Source organism: Python bivittatus, unplaced genomic scaffold, assembly GCF_059951505.1.
Source record: "Python bivittatus isolate LINGU-HERP-01145 unplaced genomic scaffold, Pbiv_v1 ctg000010_np1212, whole genome shotgun sequence".
NCBI classification, from domain to species: Eukaryota; Metazoa; Chordata; class Lepidosauria; order Squamata; family Pythonidae; genus Python; species Python bivittatus.
In genome coordinates, this window is record NW_028277029.1 from 3,582,224 (window position 1) to 3,600,970 (window position 18,747).

The window sequence follows — 18,747 nt, forward strand, 5'->3', positions numbered from 1 at the left end:
AAATCATAGCATGCTAGGTAGGAAGGGACCTTGGAGGCCACCTAGCCCTATCTCCTGCCTGGGGCATGAATCCTCAGACCATGTTCAGCCTCTTTGAGAGGCTGAAATGTCACAGGATGCATTTAGTCCACTGGATGGGGATTGCCCAATCGCGTGGGGACAAAATGAAGACTCCCAGTCTGGCAGATTTTTGCTTAGGTCATTTTGACCTACTGCAACACAGTCTTCTAAACAATCTAATCCTGTTTATGAGGATGCAGGATCTATGAGCCAATGTGTTTCAGGGCAAGATTTCCACATGGCTAAGTCCTTATCTCACCAAGGGCTTGTCCTTTCTGTCCTTAAGGCTCCATAAAATTCAAAGCTCTGTGTATTTTTCCACAGTTGTTCTTAATTTTAATCCAGGGCTCTTTTAAAGCTTGTAAAGTCCAGCAGATCCTCCAAGCCAAGGCTCTGGACAGCAGCCAAGTGAAGATCCAATGGGTGGTAGCTTTGGAGTAAATGTTGAAGCTTTGGAGTAAAAGCTTTGGAGTAAGACCCCATCCAATCAATCTTCCTGGATCAGAGAGGGCTTCCTATTCCAGTTCAGCCTCATTTGAGGAACAGGATCCCTGAGGCTGGAGAGGCTCCTTCCTACCTCAGCTGTCCTTCGACATCACTTGGGCTCCTCCCTTGGATCTGCCTCCTGTTCTTTCCTCTGGCTCTGACTCAGTCTTGGTGCTGACTTTCTCCCACAATGTTCCCCATGGCACCCAGAGGGGATCTGACCAGGTTTCTTTCTCTCCAAGTCACTGATGGTGCCCTGGACTTCCTCCGGTTTGGTTTTTTTAAGAACAATATTTCTACATCGTTCTTAATTTACTCCAAGTCACTGATACTGATTTAGCAGAAGGTAAGCAGGATGCCCTGTGGTTTCTACCTGGATGGGCAACGATCAGGAATTGTAGGTCTGTAAGTTAGACTGGGAAGTTTAAAGAACAACCAGGAAGAAGGGAACAGCAAACTGCTTCTATATTGTTGCCAAGAAAATGGTACAGACGTGGACATGAAGTCACAAGAAGTTTGACTCAAGGGAGTCCTTGCAATCTACATCTACGCCTTCCTTTCCTTTAATGGTAATCTCTTACCGATCTTGTCTGGTCTCAAAAAAAAAAAAAAAAAGAACCCCATGTAGTCACTCCAAATTAGGGGGTAGGGTAACCCTACCAAACAAAACGAAGCAAAGTCTTCACTCATGGCAATCTTTACTTGTCCTGATAGTAAATCCTTGGAAATCTTTGTTTCGCTCCAGTTCTCTTGGCACTCAACCCCCTGGCTTGTTCTTAACCAGAAATCACATTTCACTTATTCTGTATTCCTCTATTATTCTCCAAGAGTAGCCAGGCCAATACTTTTTTCCTTCAGTCAGGACTCATAAATCATGATTCTTATCTTTGCCATGGTAGCGTACAGCATTTGGAAGGGACTCAGCTGCAGTGGTGGTGGGGCACCAGTGAAACAGCTGAAGGACCAGGCTGGGGAGAGGTCCTCATGGAGCAAATCTACCTATGTGGTCACTAAGAGTCGACAATGACTTGACGTCACAAAATCAATCAATCAATCCTGAAGGGGGTAGAGAGGTACAGGGTACAGGTTGCAAATCTAGCTTTCTCTGAACTTAAAGCAGCCGGGGAATTTCCCCTTACTTAGCTCCATTTTCATTCTTCCTCCTCACCAGCCCTTGGACATTTCCTTGACAGTCACCTTTAGGCGGATCTGGGTAAGCATGAACAGTGCAAACTTCCTGATTCTTTGAAAAGAGGGTTGAAATTTTTGCTTAGGGAAAATTAGCATTGTCCTTAAGGGATTGGACAAGGATTCTTTATAAGTATTTTTCTTCTCTTTTAGAATCCCAATGACAACCCTTAATTGCAGTATCTGTGGGCAAAACCTACCCACTTATGCACCGGGTAGATGGGGATTTGCAAAACTAATGTTCATACAATTGTCATTCTTCTTAGAGACAGAACTGAGCGTTCCATGTATTTAATGTTATGCGCATGAATGCATAACGACTTCTTCTAAATAATTCTGTTTATTTTTCTTAATTTTAGGAGCAGCGGCACCTGCCGGGGGAATCCAAGGACTAAAGCCGTGTAGGGCTGATGCAATGTGAGTTCCACGCCTTTTGTACGTGCTCAGGGGTGCTGTGCGCATGTCTGAAAGGGGCGGAGCCTGCATCCTTACAGTGCAAAGCTGCTTTTCTCATTTTGACAGAAGCCATGAATCCTGCAGACTCTTACGAGCTCAACATCTGAAAGAGGGCACCCATGCAGGAGCAGGCCTTCGGTCCTGCAACTCTATCCGCCATCTTGCAGATTTTGATAACCTTCCCCGGATGGCGCTGCTCTTTAGATATTTATTCATATTTATTTCCAAAGACCCCGCTTAGCTCACTAGGTCAGCCAAGGCGGCTTGCCATGAGACTCAGCTATAAACTGAGCTTTGCTCAATGCCATATTTATACAGCCCAAAGCACCTGCCCAAATATTTGGCCAGTCATTTCAAATCTAGGACTTCAGCCAACGTTGTTCCAGTTACTTCTGATTATCCTTCCTTGTTCTTCAGACTAAAATGCCAAGATACACAAAGGATGCCTAGTGCCAACTAAATGGAGGGAAAAACCCTCACATCCTTTAAGACCCAAAGCAAAGGGTCATTAGCTCAAAATACCCCATGCCCACACCCTCCAACTAATGTCTGGTTATGCTCCCAGCCTTCACCAAAACACAAAGAACAGGAAGACTGTTAGATCCGCCCTGTAAAACTCTGCATCACCACTAGAGGGCGGCAAAGAGCAGACCGACGAAGCGGCTACTGCCCTCTAGTGCTCATCTGGGGGTTTGCAGCTCAGATCTGGTAGTCCGGCCAACAACTACCCTGAAATACAAAGGGAAACCAAGACTTGCATATCCGTTTGAAAAAGGACATTCCCTTCTTGGATCGTTCAATTCCTTTTCCTTCCAAAACAAAATGCATCCAAAAAACCCTATGTAATTTGTTCCCCAAACTCAGTCCCCTGAGTGTTACCCTAGACCAGTGTTCCTCCACCTTGGCCGCTTGAAGATGCGTGGACTTCAACTCCCAGAATTCCCCAGCCAGCCATGATGGCTGGGGAATTCTGGGAGTTGAAGTCCACGCATCTTCAAGCGGCCAAGGTGGAGGAACACTGGCCTAGGCCATTAGTAATATCAGTAGTAACCAGATAGCAAACTTAAGTTTCCTTGTGGAAAATGGCTCCCTCTACTGGCTGGTCACCAAGGATGCAACCAGAAGCCACTGAGAAAAGGTGTATCTGAAAAATGTGAAAAAATAATACCTATCTGAACTGACATATTTTTCAGCCCCGAGATACCGTGATTTAGCACATGTTCCTCACATGCTGAATACCTTATCCTTATACGATTGCATTTAAAAAATATATATATAGTTATGGGCCTTTTCGCTGCTAATGCAACAGCAGCCTGTAAGAAGCAGACAACATGCATAAATGATGTGGACGCAGCAGCAGCATTGGGCCATGGTGTGGGTGTCAAAATGTGTAAGGTGGTAGGCATGGTGTCATGATCAAAATCCCATCCCTTTTATATGTGGGTACGACCATAGTACAAAAGAGGTGGGAGTTTGATGGCAATGCCATGTCCACCACCTTGCATATTTTGGCCTCCCTCTGTGGACACCCAGCTATTGGGTGAAAATTCTGAATTACCAAATCCATTTCTGGAATCTTAAAGCCTGATGGGACAAACTTAGTGGAATTAATGGAGCAGGCAGCCATTAATCCTTCCTGTGGCTATCAAGCCTGCAAAATCTCAACTTCCGTTGCCAGTTGCACCCGAACATCTCCTCAGTTCCTAACAATTCACGTGATAAAGGAGCAGACGGTTCCTGAGTGAAAAATATAACTGCTCAAGGACAAGTTGGGCTCCAAGTACCCAAAGCTTCTAAACTGGGATGTTTAACAATCATGACCTGATCATTTAATCATTTAACCCTCAACCACAGAAACTCAATGGGGGTCTTTGGGCCAATCACTCTTAACCCAACCTGCCCCACAAGGTTGGGGTAGGTATAAAATGGAGGGAGATTCCCACGTAAACCGTTTTAGGATCCTAAAGAAAAGATAGGATGATGATGATGAAGATGAAGATGATATACATAAGGGCAATATGGATACTTTGGGATTATCAGTGATAAGAAGAATCTAATTGCCTGACAGGAAAGCTAAGTGTCTCCTGCCAGTGAATGTCCCTAGAAAGACACAAAATGATTAAGCTTGATGGGGGGGGGGGAGGAGATAAAATTAAGGGACTATTGGGTGCAAGGGTGAGGGATTCCTGCCTCCTGAGATTTTTCTCCTCCCTCGCAAGCCTCTTTGCCGGCTGAAGGGCAGTTAATCTCATGGGAAGCCAAGAACATCTGCAGGAGTGGCAAAAATAAACGAGGTGGTGTCCACAATGGCCCCGTTCCCTTTTGACTTGCGTTGATGCACTTAAAAGGGAGTGGGACTTTGATTGTGAAATCACAGCCGCCCTCATGGCTTTTTGGACCCCCCCTGCAGACCCCCTGTGCGAGACAGCAGCTGAGGCTTCTAGTAGGAATAGCAGCGGTTAGCAGCGCCTCCAAGGGTGTTTCCTGAAGGATGCAGGAACAGACACGGAATTGTGTTTCTTCTGCAACGGCTGCACCCCCAGCCCTTCTGGTTTCTTGGGGGCGGGGCAGGGGCGGGGCTTGGGAAAGCATTCCCCAAGAGTATTACGGCTGAGCAAACAGCATCCCAACATTGACAAGGAACATACCTGCTGAGGGTTGCAGATACCTGGAGGGAGTAGAAGTGGGCGAAATAATGGGGCTCTTCCCTCACGTGCGTGCCCTCTTTCCCCTTCTGCGGGTCAGAAATGGAGGATCCTGGCAGCTGATGAAAGTTGTGTAAGCAATGTTGGAGAAAAAGCTCTGCGGATTAAAAAAAAAAAATCATTAAAAATGGGAAGTCTCCTTTCAGCTGAGCATCACTCTTGCTGACTTTATGGACAAGCCTGTTTAGTTTTCTTAAAAACTGAACTTTCTTCTGGCATAGTCTGCTTGTTTGCTTACTCCTTGTCTAGTCTGGACTTCCTGGTGTGGTCTCCCACCCCAGGGATGACCAGACCCAACCCTACTTAGTTTCTGAGACCAGAGCGGATCACCGAGGTGCTGCTCACACAACGTAACAGTTAGCATTTGCATCGATGCACCGATTCTACAGCACTTCCACGTCCATAATCCCAGCCATAAGCACAGCAGTTGCAGAAGGCAGGCCGATGAATGATTAATGAACAATTTGGAGGAAATGGCTGGGCCAAAGCTGCAGGAAAGCTGCAGCAAATGTTTCATTATCTGTAAATTAAATAAAGATCAAGGAAAGCTTTAAGTGATCCATCACTAGGAACCAATTTCACCCAGAGAAACAGTGAAGGGGAAGCCTGGTTGTTGCTTGAAACTATTTTAAATCTAGCACGCTTTGGGAAGAGGGAATGTACGAGAAGATAAATATCAAAGTTAGCTTTTGCTCTGCACGTCATTCTGAGCATCTGAAAAGAGAATTGGGATAAGTGAGTAGTCTTCTTCTCTCCGATACACAGCATCCCATCCATTCAAAAGATTTTAAAAAAGGACTCCTATTCCTGGAGTCAACTTTACAATGATTACAGTTATTGTTTCTTCTAATTCGGATCTGCAGACACGGCACCGTCTGCGCATTAGCAGGTGGAAGGGAAAGGACTGGGATGGGGAAGAGGCTGGATCCTGGTGGGCGCAGGCCCAGAAGGCAGGAGGGCGGCTGGGAACAGCGACGAGAAGCCCCCTGCCCCTTCCTTGCAGGCCCCACTTGGTGGTGGTTTGTTAGAACCAGGATAAAAGGAGGGAAACGAAGGCTCCGAGCGTTTAAGCCAAGATATCAACATTCTACACCAGCGTCCCCTAAATTCCGCACCAAGTTGAATTCTGCCTATGAATTAGGCAAAGAAAGCCCATTTTCCAGACTCCATTCAGCCTCTCTCTATTATGGGGAAAAAGCAGTGAAACTGGGCAAGGAACTCAAGTTCTTAACTTCTAGGTTTTCTGGAATGTGAACGTCCAGTGCTGGGGGGGGGGGGGGCGGGGAAGGATTCTTCCCTGTATGTTGTCCCAAAGCTTCTTAAAACTCTTTTTCATGTTATGTTCTCTGAAACAAGATTCAAGGCTCTAAAATATTTGCTTCTATACTCTTAATTCATCCTGGAGCTTCTCCGGGAGATCATTTGCAATGCTAGAGCATCACGTTCCTGTACACACACGTGTACAAAATACGCTCCAGTAAGACCAGAGGCACAGAGTCAAGAACACTTTGAAAGAGAAACTGTGGTGTGTGATGGAGTAGTTATCATTACTCAATGACACACACACACACACACACACTTTAAATACAGCTTCTGAATAACTCTGTGGAAATTCTGTGTCTACCGTAAACATTGGCTGTTCTGGTTCTAGCTACCGTCTTTAGGATCTTTTTTGTCATTTCTAAAAAATGTCTATATTTTACTAAGGTCAACTAAAACTAAAGCTGTGAAATTTAATATAGCAAACAGCATCATTTTAAACCACTGGTTGTCAGTTGCTTGGTGACTAGAGGGAAATGTAATAGCCTGCGCAGAGCTTAATCTCCAAGCGCGATGATGCCCAGCCTTTGCAGATCACCAAAAGATGGAGATGGAGTTATGAAAACCTTCTCGGCAGTTTCATTCCTCCTCCCCAAGCTATTTGGCACCTTCCCTGAGTAAGAGAGATTGACTTTGATCTTCCAGAGCTTCTTCCCAAGTCTATCATTAACTGAACAGCTGCCTAGTTTTATTTGGAGGCAAATGGCCCTATCATCTTTCTCCCCACCTCCTTCTACAAGACTTGGGATTCAATGTGTGAGAAAGAGCTAATGAAGTTCTTCCCCTGACTTTTGTGCATTAACAGTGACATCTGGGCTCCAACAGGGCAGGTGGACGTTGTCAACACACAGCCCTTTTGACGGTGGCAGGCTGCTAGATTTGTAACCTGCAAGGGTTGGACCACTTTGGGTAGTTAACTGAAAGTCAGCAAGACATACTCAGGGGAAAAATAGTTCACCCTGAATTCATTGACTTAAGGGAGGACCTTTGGGTACGGCAGTCCCCAATGTTCCATCACATTCAATATGACCCAAGCAGAACAAATACATCTACTGTATCAGGAGGCCAACAACTATTTAAAAACTGCACCAGTAACGTCCCAGGAACAACAATAGCAAAATGGAGACCACCTGTCCAGGTCCGTCAGCTAGCAACTGCAGGGAGCGTGCCTTTCCCTTCCCTTTCAGTAAATGTTCTCCACTTCTAGGGACAGTTCTCCTGGGATTAGGAAGAACGCTCTGGCCCCATCCTCATCCGGATGAACCAGAGAAACATGGACCACCGCTGTGGTTGAAGCTAGAGTGCTAGCTATGGAAGATCCAGAGTCTCAACAGGAGGATTGTTCAACCACCTGGACTGCATTGAATTAACAGTCTGCAATCCAATTGTATAACCAAGTGTGAATATGTATGGAAGATCAGTTTGTTTGCGAAGAGATATACACTTCTATTACTCTTCTCTTTAGTTCTTTCGGTATATACAATTAAAAATAAAACTGGAGAAGATCAACCAGCCCCAAATTCAATGCTGTCTGATGGCTTTCCACTTTATTTTGCCCTGAATATCATTTTCTCTTATTTCCCTTGAATTGACAGTTCCATCAGTATCTTGCCTTAGTGTGAGGAGGTGTGTGTGTGTGTGTCTCACTTTCAAATAAATAAAATCTCAAAGGGGGATATGTGGATGAATACACATGGCGAAAAGTTCAGACCGGATCCCCCAGAGGCTGGGATTTCCAGCCCCAAGGAGTAAGGGAGCATCTGCATAGAGTGTGGTTTAAAAATACAAACGAATGTGTGTCGTTCTTTTCTCCCAGGGAAGGTAAAATGGTATTTGGAGCTTTGCAGGGGGAGGGGGGCACTTCTATTTTCAATATTAGTGGATTTTCCTGGTGCGTCTGCAGAGGGAGCTCCTTGCACACACAATGAACGCCTTCAGCCGCTTTGCTGAGAGCAACTCCACTGGGAGGGCCTCCTCTGGTTGCGAACCACACAGCTGTGTGTAGCAAAGGGAGGGGAAGGGCCAAAGAGAACAACTGGGAAGATGGAGTGAAAGAAAAGATAAACCACAGCAGCTGCCCGCAAACTAAAAGGCTTTCAAGAGGATCCCAGAATGATGAACGTCAAACACATCTCTCTGTGTGTTAAACATTGCTTCAAGACCAGAGAGAGAAAGTTGACCAGGAACAAACTGGAATTTCAAGCCAGGGGCGAAGGGACTTGCAATCTTTGGCATTCAAGTTTCATTTCTTTCATATACATTTAATTCATACTGTAATGCATAAACTGATGATGATGATAATAATGTAATAGGAGTAGGAAGAACTGAAGAATCAGTCACAGCCGATAATTGATAGTGCTTTGAAATAAATTCTCAAATACGCTGTTGGGTTTTTATTTTGGCGTGGGGTTTGTTTTGCAATGTATTTTTATGTGAGCTGCCAAGAGTCATCTTTGATTGTGGCATCACGCAAATATGTTTAATACAAATTAGTCACTGTTCTCTTCCAGCACGCCGCATCTCCAGGGCTTACAATACAAAACATTAAATCTTATCTGATAATAGCTCTTCTTTCTCTGCTTATCTGATTCTTCCCCTGACTCTAAATTTTCCACCGTGCCAGGCTTTTCACATTCAATACTTCAATTCCAAGTAGAAAGTCAACATCTTAAGAGATCTGGCTGATTCCCACATTTGGGGTGTTCTTATGGTTCATTTAAACTGCTCTCCACCCATCCTTGAACCTGTAACAACATAACATTTGTTATTCCCACTGGCGACCTGATCTTGCCAGTGCTGAAAAATGGTCCTGCCTTACTGCCAACGTATAGGGCATGCTAAGGATAGGGAGAGATGGATTTTCTCCATCCTCTCCCACCAGACAGGATCAATAGCACTGGCTGGGCTGGGGTGGAGGTCAGTTTTGACCAATGGCTAGACTAGCAGAGTTAGCACCTGTCAAAACTCGCTCTAGTTTTGCACCAGTGTTTTGAGTGGGTGTCTTCAAAGACAGACTGTTGATCAGCTGACACGAACATAAGCTGTACCCTCCTGGATCGGACCCCAGGCCCATCTATTCCAGCAATCTGTTCTCCCAGTGGCCAACCAACTGCCCAAGGAGGCCCACCAGTCTCCCAGCAGATGGCCTTCAGAGGCAGCCCCACGGCCATCAAGGCTAAGGGCCACTGATCCCCAGGACTGCCTGCTTTTGGACAAAGGTTTTGCTCTATTCCAAAGAGGGCTAGATCCATGTTCAAAAATAAACCAAACAATAGCGGACAGAGGCGGGAAGGATGGCACTGCAGTTCAAAAAGGAGGCCAAGTTGTGTAAAGGGACACATTTTTTTGCAAGTCTGAATTATATATATATACATACATATACCTATTGTAATGGCATGTGGGAATGACCTTGGGAGACAGGGCAGTGAGACACAACCAAGGGAACAGTCAGATAAAAGGCTGCTTCGTCTGCAGCAGGAATGTGGGTGAGGCAAGAGGCTCAGAAGGGACCCTCCCAAGTTTCTCAGGCTGTAAAGGAGACAGGGAGGAGATTTGTCCTTTCAGACTTGCAAGATTCTGTTGATGTAGCCTTACAATAAAGCAGAATTAGCTCATGTGGTTGTGTTTCCTGTCTGGTCTATCTCGTAAGGCTGACATCAATCTTGCAGGTCTGAAAGTACTTGCAAGACTGATGTCCCCTTTACAGCCCAAAAACTAGGGAGGGTCTCTTCTGAGCCTCTTGCCCCGCCCACATTCCTGCTGCGGGAACAGGAAAGCGACTGGCAATCCTGTATGGGAGAGTATTTTAAGAAACTTGAAAACAAGCAATTTTTTGGTGTAAAATTATAGCTGGCCTATTACCTATGCTATTACCTGCCGTTAACTTGATGTTGGCCCATGGTGACCCTGTGGACAGTCATCCTGAACTGTGTTTGGTCTTAACCAGGCAGACAATCGATGGCATCCAAAGGCTGCTGAGATGCTACCAGTCCATGGTGCCGCTGCTTTTCCTCTTCGGGGTTTTCCTTGTCAAGCAGGATCTCTTTCGCTAATAATCCTTCTCTCCACATGACATGTCCCATGCAAGAACGCTGCAGCCTTGTCATTCTAGTTTCTGAGGAAAGCATAGGCTGGATTTCTTCCAATACCAATGGATTGGTTCATCAGATAGTCCGTGGTACCTGTGTCAACCTTCCTTATTGCCGTAATTCGAAAGCTTCTACTTGTCGTCTTCTTCACCGTCCAACTTTCACATCCATATAATGTTATTAAAAATACCATGGTTGAATACATTGACTCTTTGTTCATAAAGAAACTTCTAAAAATGTACTATTAATATACAGTGCTTTCTTGCAGAGAATTCTTGCATGTGTTAACGTGTTAATATGCAGATTATTAACCAGCCAGGTCAGAACTTTACCACTGTCTTCTGAATGGTGCAATCTTGGAGCCAACCTCTAGCGGTCCAAAGATGTTTGTTTTTGAGAGGACATGTCTATCCTTAGAATGGCAAATGCATATTTCCTGAAAATTCAGAAGCATTCTAGGAAATATAACTTGACCTCAAAAATCAATAGAATACTGCTTTAATAGATTTCCTCAGGACACAGTTAGGGCAGAGTAAAATAAATGAATTGCATATTGGCAATATGTACCTTTCATAATTTAGATAAATAACTGGATTGCCTTGATGCATCTTTATATCTGGACTGTTCTCGGAGTGTATTGTAGAAGGTAGAGGGTGCAATTGTATCTTGACCTTGCGATATTTTTCATTTAAAAGATTATACGGGAGAACTCGAAATAAAGGCGCCCAGCCACCTTAAGCAACAAGTACAGAAGCCACCAGAAAATAAGAAAGGGCAGGGTTGACACCCACGGGAAAAAATGAGTGAAGCTTATCTCTGCACAGGATCTCTTAACCTTTTAGAAACGTGATTCTTGTATCTTTGCCAACTTCAGCTGAAGGGTGAGTATTACCGGTACTTTCATAATGCATTATTGAACGCTGGAGATCTGCAAAGTTTGCTGCCGTAAGCCCACCTCTTCGTGTGGACTTTTCTATGACAAAATACCGATTTGCAATGTCTGCAAAAGCAGGAGGACAGATCCCAGTTGCAGGAACCAATTTCCCCAAGCTGAGTGTATGATCTAAGTCTGCTAATGTTAGCCACGATAGGTGCAGGAACAAAATATATCATGCATTTTGCCATTTTGCCTTCCATTTGTATAATAAAGGCTACAACTAAACCCTGCAGGTTGATGAAACTTTTCGTCATGGCTTGCTCTAAGCCAGTGTTTTTCAACCTTGGTGACTTTAAGATGTGTGGACTTCAACTCCCAGAATTCCCCAGCCAGCCTGGCTGGCTGGGGAATTCTGGGAGTTGAAGTCCACACATCTTAAAGTCGCCAAGGTTGAAAAACACTGCTCTGAGCCATGTCTACAGTTCGTCAAGGTGAACTATTCTATGGCTTTGAGAAACACAACTGACCTGATGACATAAATGGCAAAAATCCAACCACTGTCTGTCAGAAAAGATGCCCCTCATTCCCAAGTGTAGCTTAATGAAAGATGGTTTGATCAAGAGAGCATATTCAGGCATCTTCACACCATTTCCCCATGACTGTTTTCTGATTTTTCTTTGTTCCCTGAAAGCCCGGCGACGAAATTTTAATCTATAACTTCTAAACTATACACTACAATTTGGGATGTAGGGTTTAAAGTTCTGAACCATCATTCATAGTTTATGTGGCCCTATTTTGCAGCTTCCCTAGACTGAGGACGGATCAAACTGGTGCTGACTTTTTTCTCCTGCTTGAATTGAAAAACAACTTGACCAACCTTAATTCTGGTTCATGTCTAGGCTGCTTCAGATCCTAGAATGGGCAGACATTTACAATCCAATTCTGGAATTGAATTTCATTTATATTATGATGCTCAGGGCTTCTCCCAAAGCTTCTATTTTGTAATTTGAAGGGGGAAATAACATTGTCAAGGAAATGGAGAGCAAATGGAAATTTGGGGCATCTGAGAATAAGCATCTGGCCCTGTTCAAATGAGAGATTTTATATATATATGTATGTGTGTGTCTGTGTGTGTGTGTACACATACACTATCTGCTTAAATTTCTTCTACTTTGCACTCTTTGTATGCAACAAAGCGTAGACGTTTGTAAAACAGGAACACCAACACATTTACCAAGGCACTTCAATGAATTTCATTTTAAAAAGTCCAACAAATTCTGTTGTTCAGAACCTATTTAAATCTGCCCCAGCTAAAGATTTAGAGATGCAGAATTAAGAACGGCACAAAGGAGGGATTCTCTGCATTTTGGCACAAATGCAAAAGGGAAATACAGCAGATACTACAGAGACCTGTGTCACACCCAGGACAAAAATTAGCCGTAGCAAAGTTCTGTGCTGAATTCTTAACCAGAAGACACTGAGTTTTAAAATGTAAAAACTGATGATTCTTCTCTACCTGGAGACAGTGAACCTATTTTAGATCTCCAAATCTGAACTGAAGTATGATAGTCAAAGAGATTATACCACAGATGCTGACTTGAATCCTTTTGATGCAGTGAGAACCCCTAGTTAAGGTTGTCTCCAGGGCGTGGGTAGGTAACCACCATGGTGTTGTCAAAGCTTGCTCATTTTTTATGCGCATGGCACATAACGGGCAGAGCTCTGATCACACCAATGTGACCACACTCTTGACTTTTTAACCATACCCTGTGGACACCCCTGTAACTTAACTAAGATGTTCAGGGAATGCAAGGTTAAGAAGTAGAAACTCCTGTTAAACTTTGCAAGTTTCAAAAGAATTACATCACAGGAAATCACAGCTGGTGGCAAAATCTGGATGACTTTGGGTGCTCTCAAAAAAGAACAAGATAGCAAGATAAGAAGACCACGAGAAAATTCCACAGCTGTATATCAGATTGGGAAGTCAACACGCATCTTGGAAGAAAATGCAAATCACTTCTGCACTATCACCAAGTGCATGAAGACACCAGGAGTTCAACTCAACTCGAGGGTTTCTTTTCTTACTACTCTGAGTGGCTGAGAACTGAAATTTTGGGCTGGAGACAGACAACTACTACCAAGCTACAAATGCGTGAAGAGAGAGACTTAGACTTGAATGCCTTCCCCCACCCCTCTCCTGAAATACAATATTGCCTCTGGTCAAAGTCTCTGGAAAAACTGAGGGTGTTTTTGCATGCTGGCTGCTTGAAAGCCATTTTTTATGGCTTTTGGAAAAGTTACCCAGTTAAACAGTGACTCAATGAAATCAGACACCATCAACGCAAAGTGCCCTTCACAACACCTGGGCACCGAGAATTTACACAGGGAGGTTGTAGGGGGGAGCCATTTCAAATATTTGAGACACCCCACACCTCTGCAATCATGTCAACATCCCCAGATGGGTTATGGCTATGGAGTCCAAATGCTGCCATCGCTGGAAAACCAACTCTTGGCTACATCAACTGAAGTCACACCGAACAACCGCAGACGTAAAACCAGAACTGTTAGCAGTGCCATCCACATACAATGTCATCTTTTTCTCATCTCCAGGTTACCACCCATCCAGAGAAGGAAAGGGGATGAACCCACAGACTCTGCTCAATATTAAGTCAAGTCAACTTTCTTGCTCCTTATGGGCCAGGAGGGAGTGATGTCACACACATCATGAGGTCATTATACAAATGATGTAATTGCATTCTTCACACTGTCTGAACCATGATGTCATCATGCCTTACGCCAGGCATTTCCTGCTTTCAGTAACAAATGTGGGGGGGGGGATCTTCTCCAACTCACCTCCTTCCAACTCCGTTTGCTCTGAACTGTAGAATTCAACAAGACACTTGTTGAGAATTGAATTTACCCCTTTCCTGCCCAGCCCTGGTTTAAGGTATTGTAATCAGCAGCTTTTAAAGCACTTCCTCCCTTAAACCTATTGCACAACTACTTCGGTTTTATTAGGATTATAGTGAATATAAAGCAGGAAGGTCTGCAGGGGGTCAATAAAGTTAAGATGGCAGCCGCGACTTCCCTGCCCCTTTCCACATGCATTGCATCTCTATTTTCCTGATTGCCCCCTCCTGGCAGACACTGCCAACATAAGGTGTTAATCAAGTTCCTGCAGACCCTTCTACAGTAAGATATAAATGTTTAAAATAAAAGGGTGTGCAACTGGGGCAGTCTGCACAGAATGTCTTTCAGAAACATAAATTATCAGGAAGGAAAAAAAATCCTTTTAGTCAGAGGTATATTTATATCGTGTAAAATCTAGGAGGCGGCGAGGTACGGGGGTCAATCTAGTTCTTCCAGCCTAGCTTGCAATGCAATATATTCTTCAATTTAGCTGTCAGCTTGCACTTAGCATTCATGGCTGGTCCTGGCTGTTTGGCGTGTCTGAAAAGGCAAGTGCACATTAATTTAGATCGCCTGTTTATAAGCAGCAGCAGGAGATCCTTCTAGCCACAATTCTGCCTTTCAAAGCCAGCTCCCCCGCCCACCTTTCCACCTACAAACCAAAATTCCAAAAAGGGAACAAAGACCAGATGGTTTAAAACAAGCCAGCCCTTCTTTACAGCTCGCCAATCTCCAGCTTAAGTAGGGCGGTATCTGTCCTCTAAAATAACACGTTCCCCCGAATTCTACCCCTACTGAATTTTTACAGTCAGCCAGCTGCTCAAAAGTTGCAAGCTGTTTGGTCGTGGAAATTCAGAATCGTAAGAAAGCGGGGTGGGCCTCCGAATAAATTTGAGATCGGCTGGACTGTTTGCATCGCAACTCACGTTTTGGCTGGCATGGGTACAAATGACTGGTCTAAGATCTCCATGAAAATATAAGGCATCCGTGCCTTCGTTTTCTTAGTATCCTGGAGTATCAAACCAGAGGCTGATTTCACCTACTATGCTAGGCCATAGTTTGTTTAACCATGTGTGTGTGTGTCAAAAAAGCCACCATTGTCCCTTTTTTCCTGCATTGTGGCTGCATTTTTTGACACGCACACATGTTTCCAAATTAATTTTACTTGTTTTAAAGTAAATCCCAACTCGCCTGGTTTGCACTAACACGCTAAATAACAGTTTGCATAAACCATGACTGACCAAGTTCATACAATTTGCTAAACTAAAACCAGCCAAACGACATCATGGCTTAATGCCAGGGATGGATCCTGCTGCAATGTTGGTCTGCGAGGAATTCCATCCGTGCTCCGAATTCGAAGACTGCGCTCAGATAAAAGGTAAGTACAGGAGTTACAACCAGGTTTGTTTCTATTTCATCTGAACCGCTGTCCTATTGTTTCCTCCTCCCCACCACCTTTTCCCACATACACTATTTATCCAAAATATATGAATGTTTATAAATATAAAATGATGTAAAAACCTCCTAACGAAATGAAAGCTGGCCAAAGCTACATTCATACCCATTGTAATATAATTATGCATTCTGACGTTTGGTTTCGCTGGCTTAGAAAAATGTTTCTCGGGGATAATTTTCTCAATCGACCCTAGGCCCTAAGACTCCACAGCATCTGGTAGAAGTCACGAAGCTATGTCACTGATGTCCTTTGCTCAATGACACCATGGCACAGTCCTTTCTCTTCCTAGGCTAGCTTGAATGCTCTGGTAACATTTTTGAGGTTTAGGAAGAGGAAATCCAAACATCTCTTCAATTTTTCTCCTCTAGAGCTGAGCTGGAAAGCTGAGTCCCAATTCCCGTCATCAAAACCACACTCAGCTGGGAAAGAAGCCCTCAGAGAACAGCTGAACACACAAACGAGGCAAATGGAAACTGCAAACCGTGGTCCACCGTAGGGAAATTCCCATGTTCTCTAGGAGTCACCATAAATGCTCACATCTGTCTGCCAGTCCCACCGCACACCTGTACGTGTGTCTGCAGAGGTTTACAATCCAAGTCCAAGTAACAGCACGGCAACGACAACGTTCAATAAAATATCAAAAAATATCCCACTGTCATTGTCGAGGGTCTGTGGTTTTAACAAGATTAAGTGGGAGTGGAATTTAGCTGAGGGTTTATTTTAGTTTACTTGTTCGAGATAACTTCTTAAAATTTCATTTTAAGGACCCATAAAGCTCTAGACTGAGCAGGTTACATCCAGATTAAGATGCACTTCATATCCCACACTTCTGGTCTTTAGCTACAGTTTTTTACTCTGCATTTTTAACTTTTTGCATTTGATTTTAAATTTAGTTAGCTGCACTGAGAGCACGCTATTGACATTAATCAATCCTAGCCTTCCCAGCTCAAATGTCTGTTCTTTTTCTATCAGGCTCGTTCCAAAGTAAAGAATATAATGGCCGTTTTAATCTAGGTATGACCCAATCAATTCAGACAGTGGCTGGGTTCATCCTTTCCTCCAATCCAGGTTTAATCATGGTTTGCTGAATAAGCCTCAACAGCTGGGCTAAGTCAAACAACACGCTAAACCGAAATGCGGCTGGCTTGGGTGCTTTGGACCTCGTGCCATATCTAAACCATTCACTGATTTCTTCTTTTACGAACATTTCTTAATTTGAAGCTGCTTAATCGTACCAGGATGAAAGCACATTTACGTTGATGACCCAAATAAACAAAACTTTCTCTTAAAAACATAAACATTAAATTAAAAAACATAAAATGCCATGACTGAGCCCAATGCATTTGACGCAGCTCTTTGCAACAGACTGGGGCTAAAGGCCTAATCTGGTTATTACCAAAAACGTCCGGGTTTCAATTCACGTATGTCTGATTTGTACTTTATATGTCTAAAAGTTTTGTTCTCTCCCCCCGCCCCATTTTCCAATTTTGCTGGCAGTTCGCGATACTGGCAGTTCGCGATACCACTCTTTTGGCTTTGGGCCAAGCATAACCCTGTAACCTCGCTGCAAACTTTCCACTCTTTTGTAATAAAACACCCTAGAACGCAGAGGCAAAAGCAGAAGGAATCAGAAGCACGACTGACAGAGGAACGTTTCCCTTTTCGTTAAGGCCACATGAACTACGGTTTATTGGTGATCTGAAACTGCGGTCTGGACCTTGATTTGTAAAAGAGAGAAGCGCTGACCTTTCATTGGCCAAGCCACTATGGGGTAGGATCTGTGCATTTTACAACTGAAGTGTGAACATCGTATCTACAAAAAGCACAAGATGAAGTTTGGTTTAATGCTGGCAAACAGCTGTTGACTAGTTTGGGGAGATTCCTTTTCTTTCTTTCTTTCTTTCTTTCTTTCTTTCTTTCTTTCTTTCTTTCTTTCTTTCTTTCTTTCTTCTCTCTCTCTTTCTCTCTCTCTCTCCCCCCCTTCCTTCCTTCCTTCCTTCCCTCCCTTTTTCTTTCTTTCTTTCTTTCTTTCTTTCTTTCTTTCTTTCTTTCTTTCTTTCTTTCTTTCTTTCTTTCTTTCTCTCTCTCTCTCTCTCTCTCCCCCCTCCTTCCTTCCTTCCCTCCCTCCCTCTTTCTTTCTTTTCTTTTTCTTTCTTTCTCTCTCTCTCTCCCTCCTTCCTTCCTTCCTTCCTTCCCTCTTTCTTTCTTTCTCTCTCTCTCCCTCTCTCCTTCCTTCCTTCCTTCCTTCCTTCCCTCCCTCTTTCTTTCTTTCTTTCTTTCTTTCTTTCTTTCTTTCTTTCTTTCTTTCTTTCTTTCTTTCTTTCTCTTTCTCTCTCTCCTTCCTTCCTTCCTTCCTTCCCTCCCTCTTTCTTTCTTTCTTTCCTTTGTTCTCTCTCTCTCTCTTTCTGTCTTTCTTCAAAGAGGAAGATGCCACGACTATTAAGAGTAAACTGTCTTCTCGTGACCAACAACAGATTTTTCTTCCATAATCTCCCCTCTCCTGAATTTTCAGGCAGTTCCCAACTCTCTTGATTGCGCCAAGTCTCAGCCCTTGAAACGGCCAATGTTTAATTTCAGTGACACTCAAAACGGCCCATCTGAAATTGCACACCCCCCCTTCAAAGCTGATGTTACAATTCACAACTCACTCTGAACTAAACCCCGTTGCGTTTTAAAGATAATTACAGGAAACCTCCAAGAACTCCATTAAATTATATTATAATAATATATCACGACATCCCATTGTGTTACACAACTTTTCAAGGAAAAGGGCTGAGATAGCTAAATTAGCAGGTACAGATTTCTTGCTAATGCTCTTTCTATTAGGGTAAAAGAAAAACCAAAATTAAATGTTCACAAAAATGGGCTTCTGTGCTGAATTTTAAGGGTGTTAAGAATGCCTCTGTATGAATTACTCTTCACTGGCTAAACTATTAAACAGCTAGGCTTAGATTTCCCTTTACATGGGGTTGAATCAGGGAAGGGTCAAAAAAGTCACATATGACCATGTGATCCAAGGCCAGCGCTTTCATCACATGGTCGCAGTACCATCTTGACTGTTTTGACTCTCCTGGAGCCTACAGTAGAGATTTCCACTAAACCAGTTGTTTCTCAACCTTGGCAACTTGAAGATGCGTGGACTTCAACTCCCAGAATTCCCCAGCCAGCCTTGCTGGCTGGGGAATTCTGGGAGTTGAAGTC

The 18,747-nt window shown here is 43.7% G+C and overlaps 1 protein-coding gene across 5 annotated transcripts in view; it reads right to left on the reverse strand.

The window, feature by feature from the left end:
* PRR5 (proline rich 5) overlaps positions 1–18,747 on the reverse strand; it is a 58,161-nt gene that overhangs the window by 33,125 nt on the left and 6,289 nt on the right. For 2 of the 5 annotated variants that reach the window (XM_088150336.1, XM_088150223.1), the window contains exon 2: positions 4,839–4,992. The gene's annotated coding sequence lies outside the window, so the exon portion shown is untranslated. Of the gene's footprint in view, positions 1–4,838; positions 4,993–10,088; positions 11,528–18,747 lie in introns of those variants that run through there. The other 3 variants (XM_088150094.1, XM_088150034.1, XM_088150277.1) reach the window with 3 other exon arrangements.